This window comes from Monodelphis domestica, chromosome 1 (genome assembly GCF_027887165.1).
Source record: "Monodelphis domestica isolate mMonDom1 chromosome 1, mMonDom1.pri, whole genome shotgun sequence".
Lineage (NCBI taxonomy): Eukaryota > Metazoa > Chordata > Mammalia > Didelphimorphia > Didelphidae > Monodelphis > Monodelphis domestica.
In genome coordinates, this window is record NC_077227.1 from 389,701,794 (window position 1) to 389,724,179 (window position 22,386).

General features: G+C 44.5%; 1 protein-coding gene across 22 annotated transcripts in view; it reads left to right on the forward strand.

The window, feature by feature from the left end:
• The window catches only part of NSD1 (nuclear receptor binding SET domain protein 1), a 163,357-nt gene that overhangs the window by 6,989 nt on the left and 133,982 nt on the right, over positions 1-22,386 (forward strand). For 5 of the 22 annotated variants that reach the window (XM_056811681.1, XM_056811662.1, XM_056811683.1 and 2 more), the window contains exon 2: positions 14,116-14,238. The exons of 3 other annotated variants lie outside the window; for them this stretch is intronic. The gene's annotated coding sequence lies outside the window, so the exon portion shown is untranslated. Of the gene's footprint in view, positions 1-14,094; positions 14,239-18,861; positions 19,011-19,789; positions 19,962-20,335; positions 20,725-20,856; positions 21,241-22,386 lie in introns of those variants that run through there. 14 more of the 22 variants (XM_056811664.1, XM_056811677.1, XM_056811669.1 and 11 more) reach the window with 13 other exon arrangements.

Sequence of the window (22,386 nt, forward strand, 5' to 3'; positions counted from 1 at the left end):
TCGGACCATCAGGGGCTCCTCCTCCCACATAAGACAGTTCTTTTTTTAACCCATACTTTCTGTCTTAGATTCAATATTGTGCAATTAGAGGAGCCATAAGGGCTAGGCAATGGGGGTTCAGTGACTTAACCAGAGTCACACAGCTAGGACATGTCTGAGGTCAGCTTTGAACCCAGGACTTCTATCTCTAGGCCTGTCTCTCAAATCCTCTGAGCTACTTAAGATAGTTCTTTTAAAAAAAATCCTTTATTAAGTGCTTATTATTTCAAGGCCCTGGGTTATCTGCTGGTTATGCCCCTTCTCCCCCTATTCTCCTATCCTCCGCAAAAGGTAAACCTTGTCTGCTGGGGTGGGGATGGGATAACTACTCCTTCACAAATGATTAGTTCTCAGTAAATTGACTGGAGCTAGGAAAATTTGGACTAAAAGCCAGCTTTGGGGACTTCTTAGCTTTGTGATACTGGGTAAGTCATTTCACTCCTCTATAGAATGAGGTGGCTCCTTTCAGTTATAAATCTGTGATTCTATGAATTGGGTTCTGAGGAGGTTGGAGAAAGAAAGCTACCTGGACCTCCAAGGAAGCCTTAAGTTTGTAGTCAGTTGGTAGACCTTGCCAGTTCTTCCTTCCTTCCTCAATCCTCCCCACTTTTCTATTCCCAAGGACAAACAGGGCCGCCAGTTTATTCTAAGTCTCAATTCCTCACTGCCTGTTTTGGGCTGCCTAATAAGCATTTCCCCACCTTTAGACTCCTCCCCTTCCGGTAGTAGATTGGAAAAAAGCTCTGTTTGGAGGTAGAAGACACGAGTTAGAATCCAGACTTCTCATCTGTGTGCCCTGTGCCAGACACTTCTCTCCCCCAGGCTTTGATTTTCCCATCTTTAAAATGAAAAGGCTGGGGAGGGCAGGCATGTCTAGGTCTGAATCAAACAACAGGCTGTTAATGGTAGAACAAGGTTCCAAAAATGCTTTGTTTGGCAAGGACTACAAAACACACACAAAACCAAAATCAGGGGAAAGGTAGGGTAGAAGGAGATGTGAAACTGAGGGGTGCAGAGCTGACCTGGATGGGGATGAAAGAGTGGAGAGTTGTGGCCAGGGAAGGGAGCCCAAAGGCTAGGTGGACCTGGATTCCCTCCTGTGAAGTACTGAAAGTTATTCATGGGTCAGACTGGTGTTGCCCTTGGCTGTTTTAATTCCCCCGCCGCTACGATCAGAGTTTCTTTGCGGATTACATAGGTCTCCAGGGGCCATTTTGTATTTTTCTCAGTTTCAGGGGGTGTCATGGCCAAAGTACTTGTTCAGTGCCTGGGTTACTGGTGATGAGCTGCATTGTTTATAGGGACCATTGGCAGAGGGGTCAGATCTCTCAGCTTGTGTTTCCCTGGGTGACCTTAATGCTAAACTGAGGCATCAGAGGAGGATTTCTGTAAGGAGTCCCAAAATGTAGCAGGTCCTTAGTAAATGTCATCATGTTAAATTGAACCAGAATTCCTGATCTTTGGAGAACAGAAAGAAGGATGAAGGAAGACATGAACCCTGGCTTAACTAAGCTAAGGGGTAGTAACAGGGAAGAGAGATTAGATTTATTCTACTAGTCCAGAAGACTAAAGCCTAACTGAGGGCAGTGAACGATTTTGATTTTGGATTAGGGAATTCTTCTTTATAATCAGATCTACCTAGAAGATGAATGGCTGCCTCAGAAGGAAGGTAGCAAGCATTTTAAGCTTTTACTGTATGCAAGTCACTGTTCTAAATTTACAGGATACCCTCCCCTCCCATAGTCCTCCCTTGCCCTTAAGGAATTTCATTTAAAAAATATATATGTAATATATATATTTCTTTCTCCCTCCCTCCTTCTCTCCTTCCTTCCTTCCTTCCTTCCTTCCTTCCTTCCTTCCTTCCTTCCTTCCAACCCTCCCTCCCTCTCTGCTTCCTTCCTTCCCTCCCTCCCTCCCTCCCTCCTTCCTTCTTTTCTTCCTTCCTCCCTCCGTGTTATCAAAACCTCCCCTTTTGCACCTAAACATTCCTATCCACTCTTGCTGAACTGACCTGCTATACCCCATGTTTCTGGTTGTTGCTGTTTTTTTAGTTTAGGAACTTCTATTCTAATGAGAAACCTATGCATAAATAGGTAAATACAAGATAGAAGTTGATAGGTGTTTTAGTGGATAGAGCCCTGGACTTGGGAAGACCTGAGTTCAAATTCTGCTTCAGATACTAGTTGTGTTACCCTTTGTTATTATTTCTTGTTCTTTAGTTGGTTTTTTTTTCAGGTATTATCCAACTCCTCATCACTCTGTTTGAGTTTTCTTGGAAAGATATTGGGTGGGTTTGCCATTTCCTTCTCCTACTCATTTGACAGATGAGGAAATTGAGGCAAACAGAGTAAAGTGACTTGCCCAGGGTCACACAGCTAGTAAGTGTCTGAGATGGAATTTGAACACAGAAAGAGGAGTCTGATTTACCTGTACTAATGTAAAACCTTTTATAGTCTGCTTTTTCATCTCCAAAACAGAGTTGGACTCAAAGGGTTCCAAGGCCTTTCAGCTCTAAATATCATCTTAAGATGTATATGGAGTAAGTAGATGGTTAACCTGGGCAGGGGGAGGCACAAGCAGCTGTGAGGGAATGGGGAAGGGCCTGCCTCAGGAGGTGTGAGACTTCAGGGAAGCCAGGAAAACTCCTGGGAGGCAGATATGGCAAGTGAAGCTAGGTCAGAGTGCAGGGAGGGGAGTAAAGTGTGAAAAAAGCTCAAGTGGCCAGGTTATGAAAGCTTGAAATGCCATACAGGAATTTATTTGCTCCTGGAGGGCATTAGCGGGGAACAAAACCTACCTTAAAGAGAACAAATCACCTTGGCAGCTGAGTGGAGAATCATTCAATCAAGAAATGTTAATTAAGTACCTACTATGTGCCTGGCACTGTGCTTGGATGGATTGGAGTTTACTGTTACAGAAAGGCTTCAGGTAAAGGCCAGACAACTACATGGTAAATTAGAAGCTGTACAAAAATGGAATGGATTGAAGAAGTGAGATTCCTGTCACTGCAGGAATTCAAGGGAGTTTGGCTAATTTTGTTGTGAATGTTGTAAGTTTGACTAGATGGAGCCTGAGGTCACTTTTGACTCTGAGATTTTGTGATTCTTTAACCGGGGAGAGTGGAGCCTTATAAAATAGGGTAATTCCCTACTGACAAGGCTCGTGTCCTTGTTGGTCTACCCCTTGTGTCGGGGAGGCTAACTAGGATTTGGGATACATTCAAAAATAAAGGTGAATTTAGGAATCAAGAGGCATGGCATCTTTTCCCAGTTCTCCTGTTAACTTAGCTTCTTATCACCTCAGGCTAGTCACAGCTTCTACCCCAGTCAGATAAAGGGTGGAACCTGATGATCTCTGTCTCTTCCAGCTCTGACATTCTCTATTCTGAAATCCCTTCCGGCTCTGATAGTTCATGCTCTGTGATTGAAGGGCCTGCCTCATCTGACATTTTCTGTTCTGAGGGTACTTCTTTCTAAGTCTAACATTCTGTGTTATAAGGCCCTTCCAATGGAAGCATTCGGTTCTGAGGACCCTTCTAGCCTTGTTATTCTTTGTTCTAAATTACTCTCTTGTTCTAATATTCTATGTTCTATGGCTCTTCCTAGCTCTATACATGTTCTGATACCTTTTTTGTCCTGACAGTCATTGTTTGATGTTGTGACATTCTGTGCTCCAATTTTCCTTCCAGCTTTTGACAGTCTGTTTTTAGGTCCTTTCTAGATATGACATTTTATGCTCCAAGGTCCTCCCTTTAGAAGTTGTGTAGAGGAGAGAGAAGCTCAGCAGAGTCTTGACATCTACTGTAGGTTTCAGGAGAATGGAGTTCAGGGAGTTCACAGAAGACATAGACTATAGCTCAGGTCCAATAATTCTACAAGGGAATTTGGGTCAAGAGAAGTGGAAAACTCAAGAATTGTATTCAAATGGAACAAAAGCAAAAGATTTCATTTAAAGAGAAGATGGAGCTATCTAATGAGAATAGATTTATCAACAAACTTAGGAATTTTTTAAAATTAATTTTTATTGCTATTTTTGTCTTTATATATTACCTTTATTTCCGAATATCTGTATTTCCCTCCCTTGACCCCAAATCATTCATTGTGGTAGGGGGCAGCTGGGTGGCTCAGTGGGTTGAGAGCCAGGCCTAGAAATGGGAGGTCCTAGGTTCAAATGTGGCCTCAGATACTTCCCAGCTGTGTGACCCTGGGCAAGTCACTTAACTCCCTTTGCCTAGCCCTTACCACTCTTCTGTCTTAGAACCAATACATAGTAGTGATTCTAAGATGAAAAGTAAGGGTTTAAAAAAACAATTCCTTGTAATAAAAGAGGAGGATGAGGGGTAAGTTCCTCAAAGCATTTTAGTAAAACTAAATTAAGTCTGGGGACTGGTAGATGGCTCAGTGGACAGAGTGTTTGGGCCTAGAGTCAGGAAGACGGATCTTCATGATTTCAAACCTGGCCTCAGACACTAGCTGGGTGACCCTGGGCAAGTCACTTGATCCTGTTTGTCTCAGTTTCTTCTGTCAAATGAACTGAAGAAGGATGTGGCACTCCTAGTATCTTTGCTAGGAAAATGCTAAATGGGGCCACAAAGACTGGGATACAACTGGAAAATGACTGAACAAATTAGGTCTATGATGTCTGACAGTATGTGTGGTTTTCCATAGTCCGTCTTTGTATTTTTCACATCTCTTCTTGGGTGCAAGCTGGGTCATTATAATACTCTACATTTGGTTTATCAACTTGGATTTTAAAATACTCACATAGAATATGGATTCACAGGCAGGGTATGGAAAATGAGCACAAAAGAGCCCCCTGGCCCTGTAAGAATAGTTTTAGGAAAGCTAAAATTCCATGTGCGCTCTGTCTGGCAAAGCACAACCTTTTAAAAAAGACTTTTAAAGTGAAGTTGAGGACCACAGGAAGATCAGAGAAGGGCTAGAATGGCAGCTAGGAGTAGATGAAAAAGTGATATTGAATCATGGAGAAATGGTGGTAGATTACTCAGTTTTTACTTTGCCTTTGTTTCTATAGAGGAAGATGATCTTTGGACTGGGAAGAATAGATTAAAAATGGTTAACAGGGAGTTGAAACCTAAGATAAGTGAGTAGATAGTAGTAGAGCATCTATTTGTCCTCAGTGAATTGAGGACACCGAGGCCTACTCACATAAATTATATCCCAAGGCTTTTTTTTTTAACCACACCAAAACAAAGACTGGTGGATGTCCTTGTTCAGCCACTGCCAGGGATCTTTGAGAAGTTGTGGACCAGGGAGGATATTCTGCAGACCTGGATACATGGGATGTATGCAACGTCGTTCTTATTTTCTAAGAAGTAGAAAATTTTTGAGTTTGGTGCCAATTTGATTCTTGACAGCATCCTAGGACATTATGGTTTAAATATTTTATCTATTACTTTTTTGTTTCTACATTCCTTCTAATCTATTATTAAAAAAAAAAGGAAAAAAGAGAGATAAGGATTGGAGGGGGAAAAAGCAGTTCCGCAAAACTAACTACATAACATCATTCAATCCTGACGTTGTTTCTAATGTAAAACCTTAGTAAAGGGATAGTTTGTGAGAAGTTAGAAAAGAAAGTAGTATCACTAAAAGCCATCATGGTTTCACCAAGAACAGATGATTACAGATCAACTCTACGTCTTTCTTTAAAAAATCTATATCTATATCTATATATACACATATATATATATACACATATATAGATATAGATATATAGTAAGTTTTTAAAATTAAAAGGTTTTTTTTTTTTTAAACCCTTACCTTCCGTCTGGAGTCAATACTGTGTATTGGCTCCAAGGCAGAAGAGTGGTAAGGGCTAGGCAATGGGGGTTAAGTGACTTGCCCAGGGTCACACAGCTGGGAAGTAAATTAAAAGTTTTTATAGATTTTTTAATATCATAATTTTCACCCCATTTCTTTTTCTCTCTTTTTTAAAAGGTCACTAGATAATTTTTTTCAATAACATTTTATTTATTCCCAATTACATGTAAAAATAATTTTTAAAATTATTTTTCTAACATTTTGAGTTTCAGAGTCTCTCCTTCCCTCCTTTTGTTTGTTTTTTTTTCTTTCCATAGTATTAATTGATCTGGCATACTTTAGATAGCCTGGAAGTATCTGACAAAAGCCCATCCCATTCTTCCCACCCTTCTAGGAAGGAGGGGTATTATAGGATGATGAGATGGATCTGGAACCAGTTGAATGATCAGGTGCAATCCAGGGATTGATGTCAACTTGGAAGGAAGTCTCTGACATAGTGCTTGCCCCAGGGATTGATCAGTCCTTTGCTGGAGCTTAGAAGATGTGCTTATCATATTTACAGATGACCGGAAGCTGGGAAAGATAGCTAATCCTTTGGATGAGTTTGGAACTAAAGAGATCTCACCTGGCTTCAGTGATGGACTGAAGATAATACTACTTCAGCATATTTTAGTGGATTGTGACCTCATTGATGTGAGGGTTCCTTCCTTTGGTGCAGATTGGAACCCATTCTTGCTTTGCCATCCTGTGCCAAGTCTTCTGGAACCTTCCTTCTAGGTCTTGCCATTTAATGAGTCTCACAGAAGTCAGTGAATTCTCCCTTGATCTCATCGTGAAGTCAGGACATCTCCTTTTGTACTCATATATTTTTTTCTTGATTTCCTTTAAATCTTTTCTTGCACATGGATCATCATGAAAATTGTGCTACAGTATACCTGTACCTACCCTAACCTGAGTTGTTCCAGCTGGCTCACCTAAAACTCCTCAGATGTTAAAAAGATGGGGTTTTGGGGGGCAGCTGGGCAGTTCAATGGACTGAGAGCCAGGCCTAGATGGGAGGTCCTGGGTTCAAATGTGGCCTCAGACACTTCTTGGCTGTGTAGCCCTGAGCAAGACACTCAATCCCCATTGCCTAGCCCTTCCCACTCTTTCTGCCTTGGAACCAGTATTGATTCTAAGGCGAAGGTAAGGATTATTAAAAAAAAAAAATGGAGTTTTGATTCAGAGAGTTCTCAGGGATTTTAAGATTCATGGCACTATTTCCCAAATCCAATCTGTCTTCTATTTTTTCCTCTTAATAAATTCTAGGCTCTCTCATATGTATATATTTCCCTATAGGTAAATATTTTTATGGTAAAAGTTTTTTTTTAAAACATCTTTGAAAGATATATACTGATATGTTAGTTCAGGAGTCTGGTCATCTTGCTGCATATTATAATCTGGATTATAGTCATTCTTTATCCATTTTTTTTCTAGTATGGCTTATTAGGCTGATTTCTTTGGCATAATCATGCATCTTTTTGAAGAGGCCCTATACAGTTCTGGGACTTAATGCATTCAGAAAAAGATGAAGTCATGGATAGACAGCATCTGAAAAACCTTATCCTCTCTAGGGAATCCCACTTTTATTTGGACCTTGCTTAGAATATCTTCTGTGGCAGTAGTGACACCTTTGATGTCTGTCTCCTTGATTGGCATGGATAATAAGAGTATTGCTGAACAGTTACCTTTCTGATAGCACTTGTATAATCTTAACATATGCTTGAGATACTGCTTGCTGTAGGAGAATTTGCTACATTTTGCTCTGTATGAACTATAAACATAGTAGGATCTTTTATTCTGACTGTAAAGATGTGGTCTGCCCGAGATAATTATTTGCGAAAGCCTTTCTGTTACCTTCTTCAATTTTTCATCAAGAATACCACGGGTCATGTTCCTAAAGAATTTTTACAGATGAGAAAATAGATATAGATTGGTAGTTACCAATGTCATTTTAATCACTTTTTTGGGATAATACTACTGATTTCTTTCTTTCCTTCCTTAAATATAATTGAAAGTGTAAAAGGATTTGGAGTGAAACTAGGTCCAAATTCTACTTCTGCCTGTATATCTTTGGACAAGGTATTTAACCTTCCTAAGCCTCAGTTCTTTAACTTAAAATGAGCAAAATCAGACTAGATGACCTTGAGTTTCCTGTCACCTGTGTTTCTGTGATATCTTATATATTAAAAATGAAATTTTTTTCATTTAATAAGCAATTCTTTTCTCTCCTAAAGGAAAAACAAAATCTTTGGCAACTATGCATAGTTGAGCATAACAGATTTCTACATTGGCCATATCCAGAAATGTTTGTTTCATTCTGCCTCTTGCATCCATCACACATTTCTTTCAGGTGGTGGGATAGTGCTATTCTTTATCATCAGTCCTCTGGAATTGTGATGGGTTATTCAAATGGTCAAAGTTGTTTTTATGATGTCGTTATTATATAAATTGTTCTCCTGACTCTGCACCTCACTCTATATACATTCGTACAAAGTTTCTGAGGTTTCTCTCAAACCATCCTTTCCTTTTTTAAAATTTCTAATGGGACAATAATACTCCATTCAATTCATATCCTATATTTCATTCCTCCACTTCATGAGGGTACCCACCCTCTTAATTTCCGGTTCTTTGCCACCACAAAAAAAGCTGCTAAAATAGTTTTGTATGTGGTTATTTTGTCTCTTTCTTTGATCTCTTTGGAGTATGGCCTAGTAGTGGTACCACTGGGACAAAGGGTATGCACAGTTTAGTAACTTTCTGGGCATGGTTCCAAATTGCTCTCCAGAATGACTGGACTTATAAAATCCTTCAGTGCTTTCAAGACTATGCACCTTCCAGTAGGGATTTCCTTGGTATGTACTTGGTCTGGTCTAGCAACTCTTTTGGACTGTCTTAAAACTATTTCTTTTAGCTTTCCTAGCTCATGGGGACTAAGGTGTTTGAGTTGAAGTGTGACTATTCAACTGTCATGAATGAAGCAAATATACAGAAACACTGACAATTCCATTTCATTTTCTGTTTGTTCTTTTCTTGCCACTCTCACACAGAAATACTCTTGGGATCATATAACTTAAGTTGGGACTCATGCCCCAAGCATTCTGTAGATTTGTTTTCACCTCTCTTTTTCACTTTTAGGGGGTGCCAGTTGTCTTCTAATTGTCACTATGGCCCTGCTTTATGAATGAAATTTTACAGAATCCTAATTTTTCTGTCATATTTATAAATGAATTTGGACTCTTAACCAGCATTCCCTTTGCCTGTTGTGTCTCCATGTGGCAAGGAGAATGAAATTTTTGATGGAGGCAATTTCTGGGCTCTTTTCGCCTCCTTGTTGGGGCAAATGCTTTACACTGATTACATTGTCTTTGACCTGTGAATCTAATGAAATTAAATTTAGTAGGGAGAAATTCCTATACTGAGGTTCAGGAAATCAACTGTTTAAGAACATATAGTATCAGGGAATTGTGTAGGCAGTGGCTTGTGTAGAAAACATGAATATTTTAGTGACTTGCAAACTGACAGAACAGTGTGACACAGTGGCAGTTTAAAAATGCTAATAGGATTTTAATCAGTGTTAAGAGAGGCATGGTTGCTAGACAGTAGGTCATTGATTGTCCTGCTGTCCTTTGCTCTGCTCAACCCATATAGAGATTATGGCATACAATTCTGTGTGCTGCATTTTCAGAGACAGGAAAGTGACTAGGTTTGTGAGGAGACTGTTGACTATGCAATAGGAATACTGGTTGAAGAAACTTAAGAGATGTTTAATCTGGAGAAGAGAAGGCCTGATGAGGATATAGTAGCCTTCTTCAAGTTTTGGTGGTCTGGATGGTGGAAGTGGGGCTAGAATTGTTTTGTTTGGCGCCAGAAAGCAGAACTAGTAGCTGTGGGTGGAAGATAGGCAGATTTAAGTTGGATGTAAACAACAAACTTCCTGGCAATTAAGAGTTGTCCAAAAAGTCAGTTTGTAAACATTTAAGAGCCTCCTTTGTATTGGCACTACGCTAAGCCTTGATGATACAAAAAGACAAAATAGAGTCCCTCCTGCCTTTCAGGAACTCAAAATCATTGTGCCAACAAATGAGTTCAAACAAGATAGCTTCAGGATCACTTGGAGATAATGGAGAAAAGGCACTAGAATTGAGAGGGACTGGGATAGATTTCTTGTAGAAGGTGAGCTTTAGTTGATACTTAGAGGAATCATAACTAATTAGTTGTCTCCAGAATTAAAGGATTTCTCTTTATTGGATCTCTTCAGATAAGGTCTGGATAATCAATTTTCTGGGATGCTGCAGTAATGATTTATTTTGGTCAAGTTTGGGTCATACTTGCCCTCTGAGATCTCATTCATTTTCGAGGTTCTGTGACTCCTTTATTCAGGGTCCTCCATCATCTGGCCTCATCCAAATTTGCTGAAGTTGGTTTTCTCTTACTTCCTAATATCTACTTTCCTTTAGTCAGGGCAGGTTTTTCACTATCTTGTTGCTGCAGTCTTCTCATAGGTTGATAGGTGAATAAATAGAGAATATTTTAAGTTCTTGCTAAATGGTAGGTCTGGGTATATAGATAGAAGCTAGTTACAGTTTTTACCCTTAGGGAGCTTACATTTTAATAGGGAAAAAGATACAATACATACCCGGAGCTGGAGGCTTAAGCATGATGTAGTAGTTACTGGAAAGAGAAGTGGAGAATCTATAGGCAAGACAAGTGAAAGCTATCCTGTGAGATAGGTTGTGGGAAGATGAAGAAAGCAAGCAGTGTACAATTGACCAGGAAGTTTTGATCTCTGAAGTTTAAACCAGACAAACTTTTTGTTACCTGTGGGCAGAGTTTGTTTCCTAATTTGTCTGAGGAAGGGGTTGGCTGAACTGATTTCTTTTAGTTCCTTTTTAACTCTAAATCTAGCAAAGGGAAATCAATTATCCAGCTATCCTCCCTCAGAAGCCTGAATCATCTTTATGACATTCCTGCCAAATCTGAACAACCTTTGTGGACTGTAAAGTGTTTTATTCCTAGAAGGGATTATTACTGTTTCAATTTTACTCTTATCTCTGAAGTTGTATTTTGTAAGGCCCTTTCCAAATCTGGGCTTTCTAGCTCTCTCATTCAAATGGAGCTAGAAAACCCAGATTTGGAAAGGGCCTTACAAAACAACACAGCTCCATGCCCTTTGCTAGGATTGAATACAGACAGCATTATAAATCCTTTTGTCCAGAAATGTCCTATCTACCTGCCTTGCATATACATACCAAGTACTCAATGTAGGGAAGTCAGGTACACAAATAATTATAATAGAGAGGATAACGTGTGCAGATGGGAAGTACTAAACTTAATTAAGGAGAAATGGGTCACTTTCAGCTGGAAGAATGGAGTGGGGTCAGAAAATACTTCATTGAGGAAAGGCTTGGACCCTGAAAGAAGCAAGAGGGATTTCATTCAACAGAATTGTTTTGGGGAAAAAAGCTCCTTCTAAAAATGGGAAGGAGGCTATAGTGAGAATGGGGGATGGAGAGAAGCCTGGTTTGGCTGGAACAGAGTTTGAGAATGGGAAGAGTGTGAGAGAAGACTGGGTCAGAGCCAGCTTTTTTGGAAGTACTTGACTACAGGGATCAGGAAGATTTTTGTTGTGGTTCTTTAGTCGACTGGGAAACCACTAGAGATTGTTGGATGATGGAGTGTCCTAGGATGCAGAGGAGGAAGAACCTTTGGAAATCATCTAGTCCAATCATCTAGTTTTACAGATTAGGAAACTGTACCTTAGAAAGAATATCCCTAAAGAGATGGGAAGTGTGATTCTTTATTATTCCCCTAACAAACAAACGAACAACACAGGTGCTTGTTGTGTGGGCTCAGTCACCAGTGGAACAGCTAGATGAGGTAGTGGATAGAGTGTTGGAACTCAGGAAGATCTGATATGACCTTAGACATTTGCTAACTGTGTAACTGGGCAAGTCACTTAATATCTGCTTGCTTCAATTTCCTCACTGTAAAAATGGGGATGAGGTAGCTTCCAGGGTTGTTTTGAGGACCAAATGAGATATTTGTTTAAGTACTTAACCTGGTGTCTGGCACATAGTAGCTACTATATAAATGTTAGCTACTGTTATTACCAATAATAGTTACTACTACTACTATTACTACTTCTTCTTCTAATTATTATTATTATTAAGAAAGAGTGATTTACTCTTCTGGGGCTTGAGTCCTATTTAGGCCTAAAGTGAATGAAGAATCCCAGAACCTTATAAGCCTTCTGTTACCTCTGCTATTTTCCTGTCATTCTGACTTTGCTAGTTTTCCCACTAGAGGGAAGGCTGTGGCCAGACTCAGATTCAGAATTCAGGCCTTTAGGCCCACAGTGTAGTGTATTATTGTGAGAGGAGCCCAGAGCTTGGCGTCTGGATCCTGGGGAGCAACTCTGGCTCTGTCATCTTTCTCTTAGTTGTATGACCTTGGACAAACTATTTCAGGCTTCTTGTGCTTAGTCTCTTTATCTTTCTTTCAGATAGGGGTAGTAATACATAGGAGTACAGGAATGATAAGGCATGCCTAGGCCACAGTTTGTGTGGAAAAATGAGTGTTTTTGATTTGAGAGCTGAGTAAGAGAACAGTGTAATAACATGAAGGCTTTGAGACCTAGATTCAAGGATATGGCAGGTGATTGATTGTCCTCCTGGGCTCAGCCCTGGTCAGCCCCTATTTGGTTATCATGTTAAGTTTCTTGGGCTACAATTTAGACATTGACAGTATGGAGAGTTCATAATACTTGCCACTGCTTACTTTGGTCAGTTGCTATGAGAAAAGTACTTTGTAATGAGAACTGCCATCATTTACATTTATTAAGTATCTTTCATGAATTAACCTTTAAATGTAGTTGGGGTTAGGGAACCTCTCAAAATGGCCAAGTCTTTCTCTGGGCCTCTGTTTTCTGGTCTGTAAAATAAAACATTGGACTAGATGATCAAAACATTGGACTAATGACCCTTTTGCTCTCAATTTCTATTATTTGTGATTGGCTAGGGTTAGGGAAAAGGCTGCAGGGTTGGAGGTATGGAGTAGGGTGGTGGTGGTGATTGTTTCAGTCCTGCTCTACTATTTACAACAACACTCCATTGGGTTTTTTTTTTTTTTTTGGCAAAGATACTGGAGTGGTTTTCCTTTTCCTTCTCTCTTCCCTTATTGACAAATAAGGAAACAGAAGCAAAGTTAAGTGACTTGTCCAGGATCACACAGCTAGGAAATGTCTGAGTCAGATTTGAATATGCTGAGTCTTTCTGACTCCAGGCCTAGTATCTCTCCACTTTGTCCTGGGGCTTAGGTAGAAAGGATGAAAATCCTTGGACTGTGACTTGGGGAGCACGGTAGAGAGATAATAGAACAATTCTGGAAGGATAAAAAAAAGGAACCTAGTATTTTAGACCAATGGAATATTTGTAATTGGGTTAGGAGATAGAAACTCACCTTAGAGCTGTTGTTATTAAGCTAGATCCAGGTTCACATTCACATCCCGTAATGGATGTAGCTGGCACAGAGACTGGGAATGGGAGGAGTGTGAGAGAAGGCTGGCTCAGACCCAACTCTTTTGGAAATCTGTACTTGACTGCAGGGATCTTCATCTTCAATGCACATATAATTCACAAGAAAAAAAGCAACGAGACCTAGGTTTGAGTTTTGGCCTAGTTACATGGTGTCAGTCTTGGGCAAGCCTTTTTTCCCTCTCTGGACCTATGTTTCTCCTCCTTTATGCAGGGAAGGTTTCTAATTAGTGGATGGTGTCTAAAGTTTTCTACATCTGACATTGTATGTTCTCAAGTCCCTTCTGGCTCTGACATCTTGTGTTCTAGGATACTTTGTAGTTCTGAGACCAAAGAGTGAGTGGTCTAGCACTGTAGGGACTTCCAAGACAAGCTCTTCTGCACTCTTCATTTTATGGATGAGGAAAATGAGCTTTAGGGAGATTTAAGTGATTTTCCCATGTAATACCACTCTTGGTCAGAAATGGGATTTGAACCTAGGTCCCCTGAATTATGATTCAGTACCAGGCTTCTCTCCTCACCCCTTCTAGCTGTGGCATTGTTGGAGATCAACACAAACATTGCTTAACCAAAAAAACTAGTCCCTTTTGTAGTATCTTTGAATGGGGGGGAGGGGTATCGTTTTTGGGGGGATGGGAAAATTGAGCGGAGATCTGGAGATTTGTAGGAAAAAATATCTGCTCAGCTTCTAATATATTAAGTTTCAGGTGTTCTTGCCACAGGGGGACTTTCCCCAGAGACTTCTCACTGAGAAAGGAGGGCCAGCAGTTGCCATTACTCATCTTTGGGAGCTTCTGAACAAGAGCTATGACATGCCTTAACTGGGAAGGTGCTCTGGGACTCAGGTAAGGACAAATGTTCTTTATCACCACTGAGGTAATGTTCCTAGCTAGATCTCCCAGGCTTGCAGTGCTAGAAAACTCAGAAAAGAAGGGAGCTGTCACTTAACCTCTTTCTATGGAGAGGGGGTGGTTGGCTGAGCTAGAACAAGCCTTGGTCTTGGAAAATGTTCATGCTTGAAGAGATCTATCTAGTTTCCACCCCCTCATTTTATATTTACATGGAGAATCAACTCTCACTTAGTCAACAGAGATTTATTAAGAGCTTACTATGTGCCAAGTACTGGGCTAGACACTGAGGAGAGATCAAAAGGGAAGACATTCCCAGTCTTTAAAGATCTTACATTGGGTGTGGATGTGATGGTGGGGCTTCATTGCATTCTCTACCAAGGAAATACAGGACATATACAAAGTAGTTTGGGGATGATGGGCACTAATAACTGGGGGAAATCATACAAGGACTCTTGAATGAGTTTGTATTTGAATCCCTAGTTCTTTTCAAAGAAAATCACTGAGAGGGAATCATTGAGAGTGATTCATAGTTTGTTGATAACTTGGTAACTGAAAGAACATTGACACTAAGATTGAATTCAGTCTTAATTTTAAAAAATGTAATGCACCTACTATGTGCTAGGCTAGGCATAAAAAAATAAAAATAATATAGTACCTTTGCTCAAGGAACTCAAATTTTACTAGGTGGTGGAGAACATGAACTCCTACCCAGAAATAAAACATTGGACAAGTAAGTCACTATTGTGGACCTCAATTTTCTCCTCTATTATAAAATATTCTAACTCTTAAGTCTCTCCTACTTCTCTTTTATTCAATTATCTCATTCCCTTGTGAATTATATATTAACTGGTGTCAGAGTCTTAAGTATATTACTAGAGTTGTGAGCTCCTTTGGGGCAGATTTGTTGATTTTAAAAATCTCTCTACACCCCTTAGAAAATTTAGGGGCTTGCTGTAATGAAAAGAGCAGTAGACTATTTATTAGTCAAAAAGGGAAATTCAGCTTCATAGGACTTTAAGATTCAGGTTTGAAAGAGATCAGAAATCATTAAGTCTTAATTATGTCTTTTAAAAAAAAATGAGACGGGGCAGCTGGGTAGCTCAGTGGATTGAGAGCCAGGCCTAGAGACAGGAGGTCCTAGGTTCAAATCTGGCCTCAGACACTTCCCAGCTGTGTGACCCTGGGCAAGTCACTTGACCCCCATTGCCTAGCCCTTACCACTCTTCTGCCTTGGAGCCAATACACAGTATTGATTCTAAGATGGAAGGTAAGGGTTTAAAAAAAAAAGAAAAAAAATGAGATCCCAGGAGATGACATACAGGTAGTAAATAGAACCAGCATTCAAACCCATTTTTTTGATCTTGTAATTTAGTGCTCTTTCTGTTGTAGTAGGCTAGTGATGTTGAACCTTTTAGAGACTGAGTGCTCCAACTATAACCTTCACACTGCATGTGAGTCCTCTTTCCTTCAGGAAGCCCTCCCATTGGGCTGTTGGGCAGAGGGGCAGGTGATAAAGAGGAATGTCCTCAGGTGCAGTGGAGAAGGGGAAGGGAGCAGCCCCTTCAACATAGGTTTGCATTTGAACATTGTTCAGAAAATTCATGAAACATGTTTTAGATTAGAGGAGCCTCAAAGTTTCTTTATCACAGAAATGGATTTTTTTTTCTATGATACCATTGATATTCCCAGTGCTTAGTGCTGGGATAATACTTTCATCTTCTATCTCGGGGTTATTGAAAAGACTCCCTGAATGTGAACCTCTAAAGCTGGGAGTAGGAGCTCATCACGTTTGGTTCATGAGTAAATGAAGAAGGCAGTAGTACTGCCAGATCAGGGCAAATTTCCCCCTACCCCCTCAGAGTCTAGTGCTCACCCAGAAGCTTTGATTCCCTGGGGGATTTGTTCATGGTAGAATCCCTCAGCAACTGTGCAGAAAAACCTGAGAACAAGATGTCCAGCTTGGGTCAGTTAGTCAGTATTTATTACTGCCAACTATGTGCCAAGTACCTTGCTAAGTATTGGGCAAAAACAGAAAGGTAAAACAGAGTCCCTACCCTCAAGAAGCTCACCATTTAACCACTACAAACAACTGTGTACAAACAAGCTATCTACAGGACAAGTAAGAGATAATTAATAGAGGGAAAGTGCTAGAATTAGGAGAGATTGGGAAAGGCTTCCTGTAGAAGCTAAGATTTTATTAGGAATTTGAAGGAAACCAGGGAAGCCAGTAGGTGGAGAGGAGGAGAGAGAGCATTCCAGCCTGGGGAGACAGCCAGAGAAAATGCCTGGAGCTGAGAGGTGAGTGTCTTGTTCCTGCTACAAACAGCCAGGAGGCCAGTGCCACTCTACCATGGAGTTGCCTGGGGTGCTAGGTGTAAGAAGCCTGGAAGGGAAGAAGGGGTAGGTTATATAGAGGTGGGAATGCCAAAAGATTATCTGTATAGACTTTCCAGGAGAAAAACAAAGTAAAATTTGGAAGAGGACAGACAGGAAAGGGTGAGAGTGAAGACTCCATTCACATCAGCATTTTTATAAAACACTAACTGCAAGGTCTATTTTACAGAACTGCTAACAAGAATCAGAGAGGTAGATTGCCTTGTCCTGAGTCACATGGCTAGTAAGTGCTAGGGCTGACTTGAATTCAGCTTTTCACTAACCTTGAGACCTGTCACAAGATGATAAACTTATAAAAAAATTCTTACTTAACTCTAAGACAGAAGGGCAAGATTTAGGCAAATAGGGTTGTTAAGTGATTTGCTAGGAAGTGTCTGAGGCCACATTTGAACTCAGGTCCTTGCAACTCTAGGCCTGGTATTCTATCCATTGTGCTACCTAGCTTTCCTTCCAGAGTGTATTTTACATGTTTTAAGTCATTTGGTCCTTAGGATAACCCTGTGTGGTAGATACTATTATTCTTATCCTGACAGAAGATGGAATGGAAGTTCTTTGAGGGTTGTGGCTATTTTGTCTGAATCAAAAGAGCCTAGCACAGTAATGTTAGTAACTGCTAATTAATTGAGTAGTTTCTGGAAGGGAGAGAGTCTCTTAAGGTAGAATCTTCAGCTATGTGGCTGGGACAACTCTGGAGTCATTAAAATGCTGAATTAAAAAATGGGAATGAATAACCCACACTAATAGCTTTGGGGGTTTAAGGTACACCAATTGTTCTCCTTATAACAACAGGTAAGGATATGAGGCTGGAAGATTTTATGATTTTTCAGGGTCTTCTTATCTGTTAGTTCTTTGGAGATGAAGTGCCTTGTCAAAGGTCACACAGCTCATCAAAGTTCTAATCTATTGAGTTAGTCAATGATTTTAAACTCAGGGATTTTTCATTATATCTCATCTCATCTCATCTCATCTCCTCTAAACCCACTCCTCCTGATGAGTAAAGTGATGACTTCCACTAGGCTAACAATACAGAACTGTTTCAATGTAAAATCTGCCCCTTTGGGTGTGGACTTATTTGTGATAAAATATGCTGGCACCTTGGATCTCTTTCTAGACCATTGTAAGTTGTTGTTCAGGGACTGTAAGTCATAGAGGACTGACTATCCATCTTTTTGCCCTTTTACTACAACTCAGAACCATAGGATCCTAGATGGTTGAGCTGAGTCCATTGAGGGAGGGCATACCTGAGCTCTGGGATTGCTGTGTTTAAAGTGGAGTTCACAGGTTATAGATAATCACGGTAGCCATGGCAATGAAATATGCATTTATGTATGCCAAGCCCCACTTCAAGGGGTAGGGAAGCCAAGTGGTTACTTGAAGGTAGGTCGGTTTGATTTGTTTGGGACATTCTTTGCCTAATCAGTAAAGTCTTTCTGCAGGAAATAGATTTTTGAAGAGCAGAGTGGTTATGGATACATAGCCAGGGAGGGGATAGATGCATAATAAGTTACATTGAATGAATTTGCCAAGGGAGGGCTGGGTGGAGACCCAAAGAGTATTTGGAATTCTGTTGGGTCCTGAAAAACTCTCCTTAAGCTTTAATTTTCACTTAAAAAGGATTGTCAGATCTTCACTGTCAACATCATAAATTTTAGGTTTGGGGTGTTGGTGTTTATCCTAATTTTCCTAGCTCTGAGTTCCCAGGCCTCTCAGAAGCCCGTTTGGGCCCAGTTACATAACTCTGGGAGTTCCTTGGCTAGCACCGGTGTCTCATCTCCCAAGCCTATCAGGCCAAGAGCGTTATTAAACTTGCAACAGGCTTTAAGCCAGCGCAGCAACCCGGCAGGGTATCCCTAGTGAATCTTCTCTCCATCCTAAGCTTGGGTCTGGGTGGGCACAGGCTCTGGATGGGTCTGTGTGTGGAGGGCGGTTTTTTTTTTTTTTGGTGTGTGTGTATGTGTGTATTAAAAGGCTGCGGCAGCAGCGGCAGGAGCGGCTGCCGCTGCTTCTGCTTCTGCCGGTGCAGCGGCAGCAAAAGTCGGTTCCCAAGAGAAGCCTAGCTCCGCTGCAGGGAGAAGGGCTGAGCTGAGAGACTTCACTAGAGAGCCATCTGCATCAGCGCCGAGATCGGCGGCTGCGGCGGCGGCAACAGCAGCGGCGGCAGCGGCGGCGGCGGCGGCGGCGGCGGCAGTATTAGCGGAGCAGCCTCCTCTCAGAGTGGTGGTGGCACCTCCCGGGACCGCACATGCCCATTGTTTATTCGCCCTCTCACCCTGTCTGGTGTCTGGGTGCATTTCGCTCAAGTGCAGAATAATTAGGCGCCTCCTGCTGTCACCGTGGGCCGAGTAGGCCAGGGAAGCGCTGGGGACCGTCAGGTCTTCTCTCTGGGTGGCAAGGGAGCTCTGGCAGCAGATCGGGGGAAGGGAGGGCGAAGGGGAATTAGGGAAGTGAGCAGTGCCCCATTTTACCCGTTTCCAGTCCCTTCAGACCCTAACCCTGGAGAGCTGAGAAAACCACCCGGGAGGGACCCCCTGAGGCTTTAGGGCTGAGGAAAAGGGATTGTATGTGTTTGTAGGGTTGGGAGTCCTAGGCTGGGAAATACCGGGACCTATACCCCGGGCTGTGGGGAGGAGGGGGAGGAGGAGTAGGGTGTGTGTGGGGGAAATGGGAGGAGGGAGATTCAGGCAGGAGGGAGGGAGCCGGCCTCGAATCTGGACCTTGACGGATGAGTGGGGGCGGGGCGGTAAGGGCCAGGACCCTGAGAAGGACCGACCGAAAGACAGACAAACATGCAGGCTTGCAGACACACTTGCAGGCAGGAGGGGCAGGAGGGAGCTGCTCGCGTGGAGTGGGACCCGCCACCCTCGTTGCGGGGGTGGGGGTGGGGGTGGGGCGGGTTGATCCTGTGCCTCCCCGACCACTTCCCAAGGGCTGCAATTGGGCTGGGATGTGTGTGTAGGGTGGGGGTAGGGGAGCGGGTGGTCCGTCTGCCCGAGGGTGGGGATCATCGTCCAGGCTGGGCCGCAGGGTGGGGTAACCCGACCCCGGCTGCTGGGTGCTGCTGCACCACCACCGGCGGGGAGGGGGAGGAAGGGAAAGGAGGGAGGGGGTGTGGGAAGAGCCAGGCGGTGTCCCCCCCCCCCCCACTCCCGTATCTTCCCCAGTTTCAGGGGCCAGCTGCAGAAGCTGCAGCCCCTGCTCCCGCGGTGCCCAGCCTTCTGCCGCCCCGAAGGCCGGGCCTGAGCTGGGGAGCCAGCTTTTGGGGCTGCTCCAGGTTCGTTCAGGGAGACCAGCAGCTGCCTCCATTTTGTTTCCTGCTCAGCTAGGTCGGTGGTGGTGGTGGTGGTATCTATCTATCTATCTATATATTTTGGGGGTGGGGGCTGGAAGATCACCTGCAGCTGCCACATGGGGGGCGGATTTGAGGGCGTGGGTACCCCCCAAGCCTAGGCAGTCAGGCTAACCCTAGAGGAGGGGGCTGGGCCAGGCCCGATGGGGGGGGCAGGTGCCCAGTGGATGGGGAGCCCTAGCTGTAACCTAAGATGGAGGCCGGGACTGACGCGGGCCGAGCCGGGTCAGGCGGGCAAGAGGGAGGGAGGGACGGCCTGCCGGCCTAGAGGAGGAGGAGAAGAGGAGGAGGAGGAGGAGGAGAGGGGTGGGCAAGGCCGCAGCAGTGGCAGTCGCGCCGCTGCCAGGTGCAGGACTGGGGCAGGCCAGGCCAGGAGGCACCACCTGGCACAGAAAGCTAGGGCAGGAGTGGGGGGCGCTACAGGCTGCTAAGGCAGAACCATGTGTGGCCGCAGCGGGACTTGGAGCGGGAGCAAAGGCGGCAGAGCCCAGTGGTGTGTAAGGGGTGGCTGGGACAATCCTGGCTTCGTCGGCCCTCACCGTGCGCTTCCGACGGAGACACCTACGGATCCAGCTCCCACCCCTTCCACTCCCCCTCCCCCCCCAAGCGGGCCCTTGCTGTCACAGGACAGGGCCGCGGGCGCAGTGGGCCCGGCGCTGGAGGGCCAGGCACGAGGAGGGTGGTGGACCGGGAGTGGGGGCGGTGGTATGTGTAGTGGGCCCCCCCTTAGTGAAACTAAGGTAAGGAGCTGATTGGGCGGCGCCGTTGCGAACCGGCCTTCACCCGCACTGAACCCCAAGAGTGAGGAGGAGGGAGCGCGCGCTGGGAGACGAAGCCCCGGGGGCGGGAGAGGGGAAGCACGCGCACACGCGCACGCGCGCACTGGGCCCCGGCGCGCGCCGTGAAGGGTGGAGGAGGGTGGAGGAGGGTGGTGGTGGTGGTGTGGTGGTGGTGGCGGCAGGGGGGAGTGAGTGAGGAGGGAGGAGGAGGGGGAGGAGGAGGAGGAGGAGGAGAAACAGGCCGGGGCAGGTCGGGTGCTTGCTAGCTGCCTTCAGCCTAGGAGGAGAGAAGGGGGAAGGGGGGCGCAGCGAGCGGCTTTCTCCCCATTTACTGCTTACCCCCTACCCCCTACCCAGCGTAATGAGGTCAGCCCCCCTCCCCTGCAGCCATACCGGGGAGGGGGCGCCACGAGCACTGAGCAGGGGAGGGCTGGCCCGGGCCGGGCCTGGCGGGGAAGATGGTGGCGGCCGTGTGAGGTGAGGGGGCGATGGGGGGCGGGACGGGGTGGGGGGAGCGGCGCGGGGGCGAACACCAGCCCCTCTCGGGCTTCAGCTGCCCTCCCAGCGCGAGTCTGACTGTGCTCGCGGCCGGTGGCCGGGGCAGGCGGAACCGAACCGAGCCAGTGGCCCGGGCAGCAGCAGCTACAGCAGCAGCAGGAGGAGGAGTATGGCCCCCTCCCCTCTCCATCACTACCAGCCGCGCTCGGGCCTAGCCGGCCCCTGCTGCGAACTTCCTCCCCTCCCCCCAGGGCCTCGGCCAGTGGCAGCCCGGGTTGTCCCCCCCCCTCCCCGCCGCAGGTACCCCGGGGCAGCCCCTCAGGCCAGGGGCTAGGGGGCATTTGGACTGGCCTGGAGCTGAGCTGGTGGGAGGTGTGGGTTGGGGCAACCTCCTGGCTGCAAAGTTTGCAGGCCGCTGAATATTGATGAGCGTGTGGGGCTCTGGGAAGGAGCAAGCAGGAGCGGGGGCTGGGGGCAGACAGCACCAGCAGCAGCCATGTTTGTCAATCTGCAACTGCAGCAGCAGCGACTGCTACTGCCCTGACTCCGCGGGGCACCCAGGGTGCTTGCTGGCCATTGAGACACCAGAGTTGGGGGGGCGAGAAGCAGGAGGGAGGACCTGATGACAACGGGAGAAGTGGTGAATTGGTGATCGACTATAGCCTTTTAGCCAGGCATCGCTGTGGTTTATCAGGGCTCAAAGCTATTGTGACTGGAGCCGGGAATTGGGGAATCCTTTTTGTGCCATCTCATCAAAGCTCACCTTCTGTTCAGGTTCACCAACTTTGGAGAAAACTGGTGCCGAGGACTCGGCTTGTCCATGGAGAGGGCTGACTCTTTGCCTTGAGAGTCCCATCTCTTAGCTGAATTCCATGGAATTTTAATTTTAGTTCAAGACCAACAGGCTACCCTCTTTCTCTGCAGCCCAGGGGGGAAAAATTGCTGTTTGAGACCATGTGCAGAGATCTGTGCTCCTCTCACTTCTCCTGGGAAGATGATATTGTAACTTCCTGAGCCCTATTTGGCCTGATGAACTTTTTTCTCCTCTGGAAGTGTGTTGGAAAGGCTTTTGGGAGATGTAGGCCTCTTAAGTAGTGCTGCCATTTTGGAGAGCAAAGGAGGCAG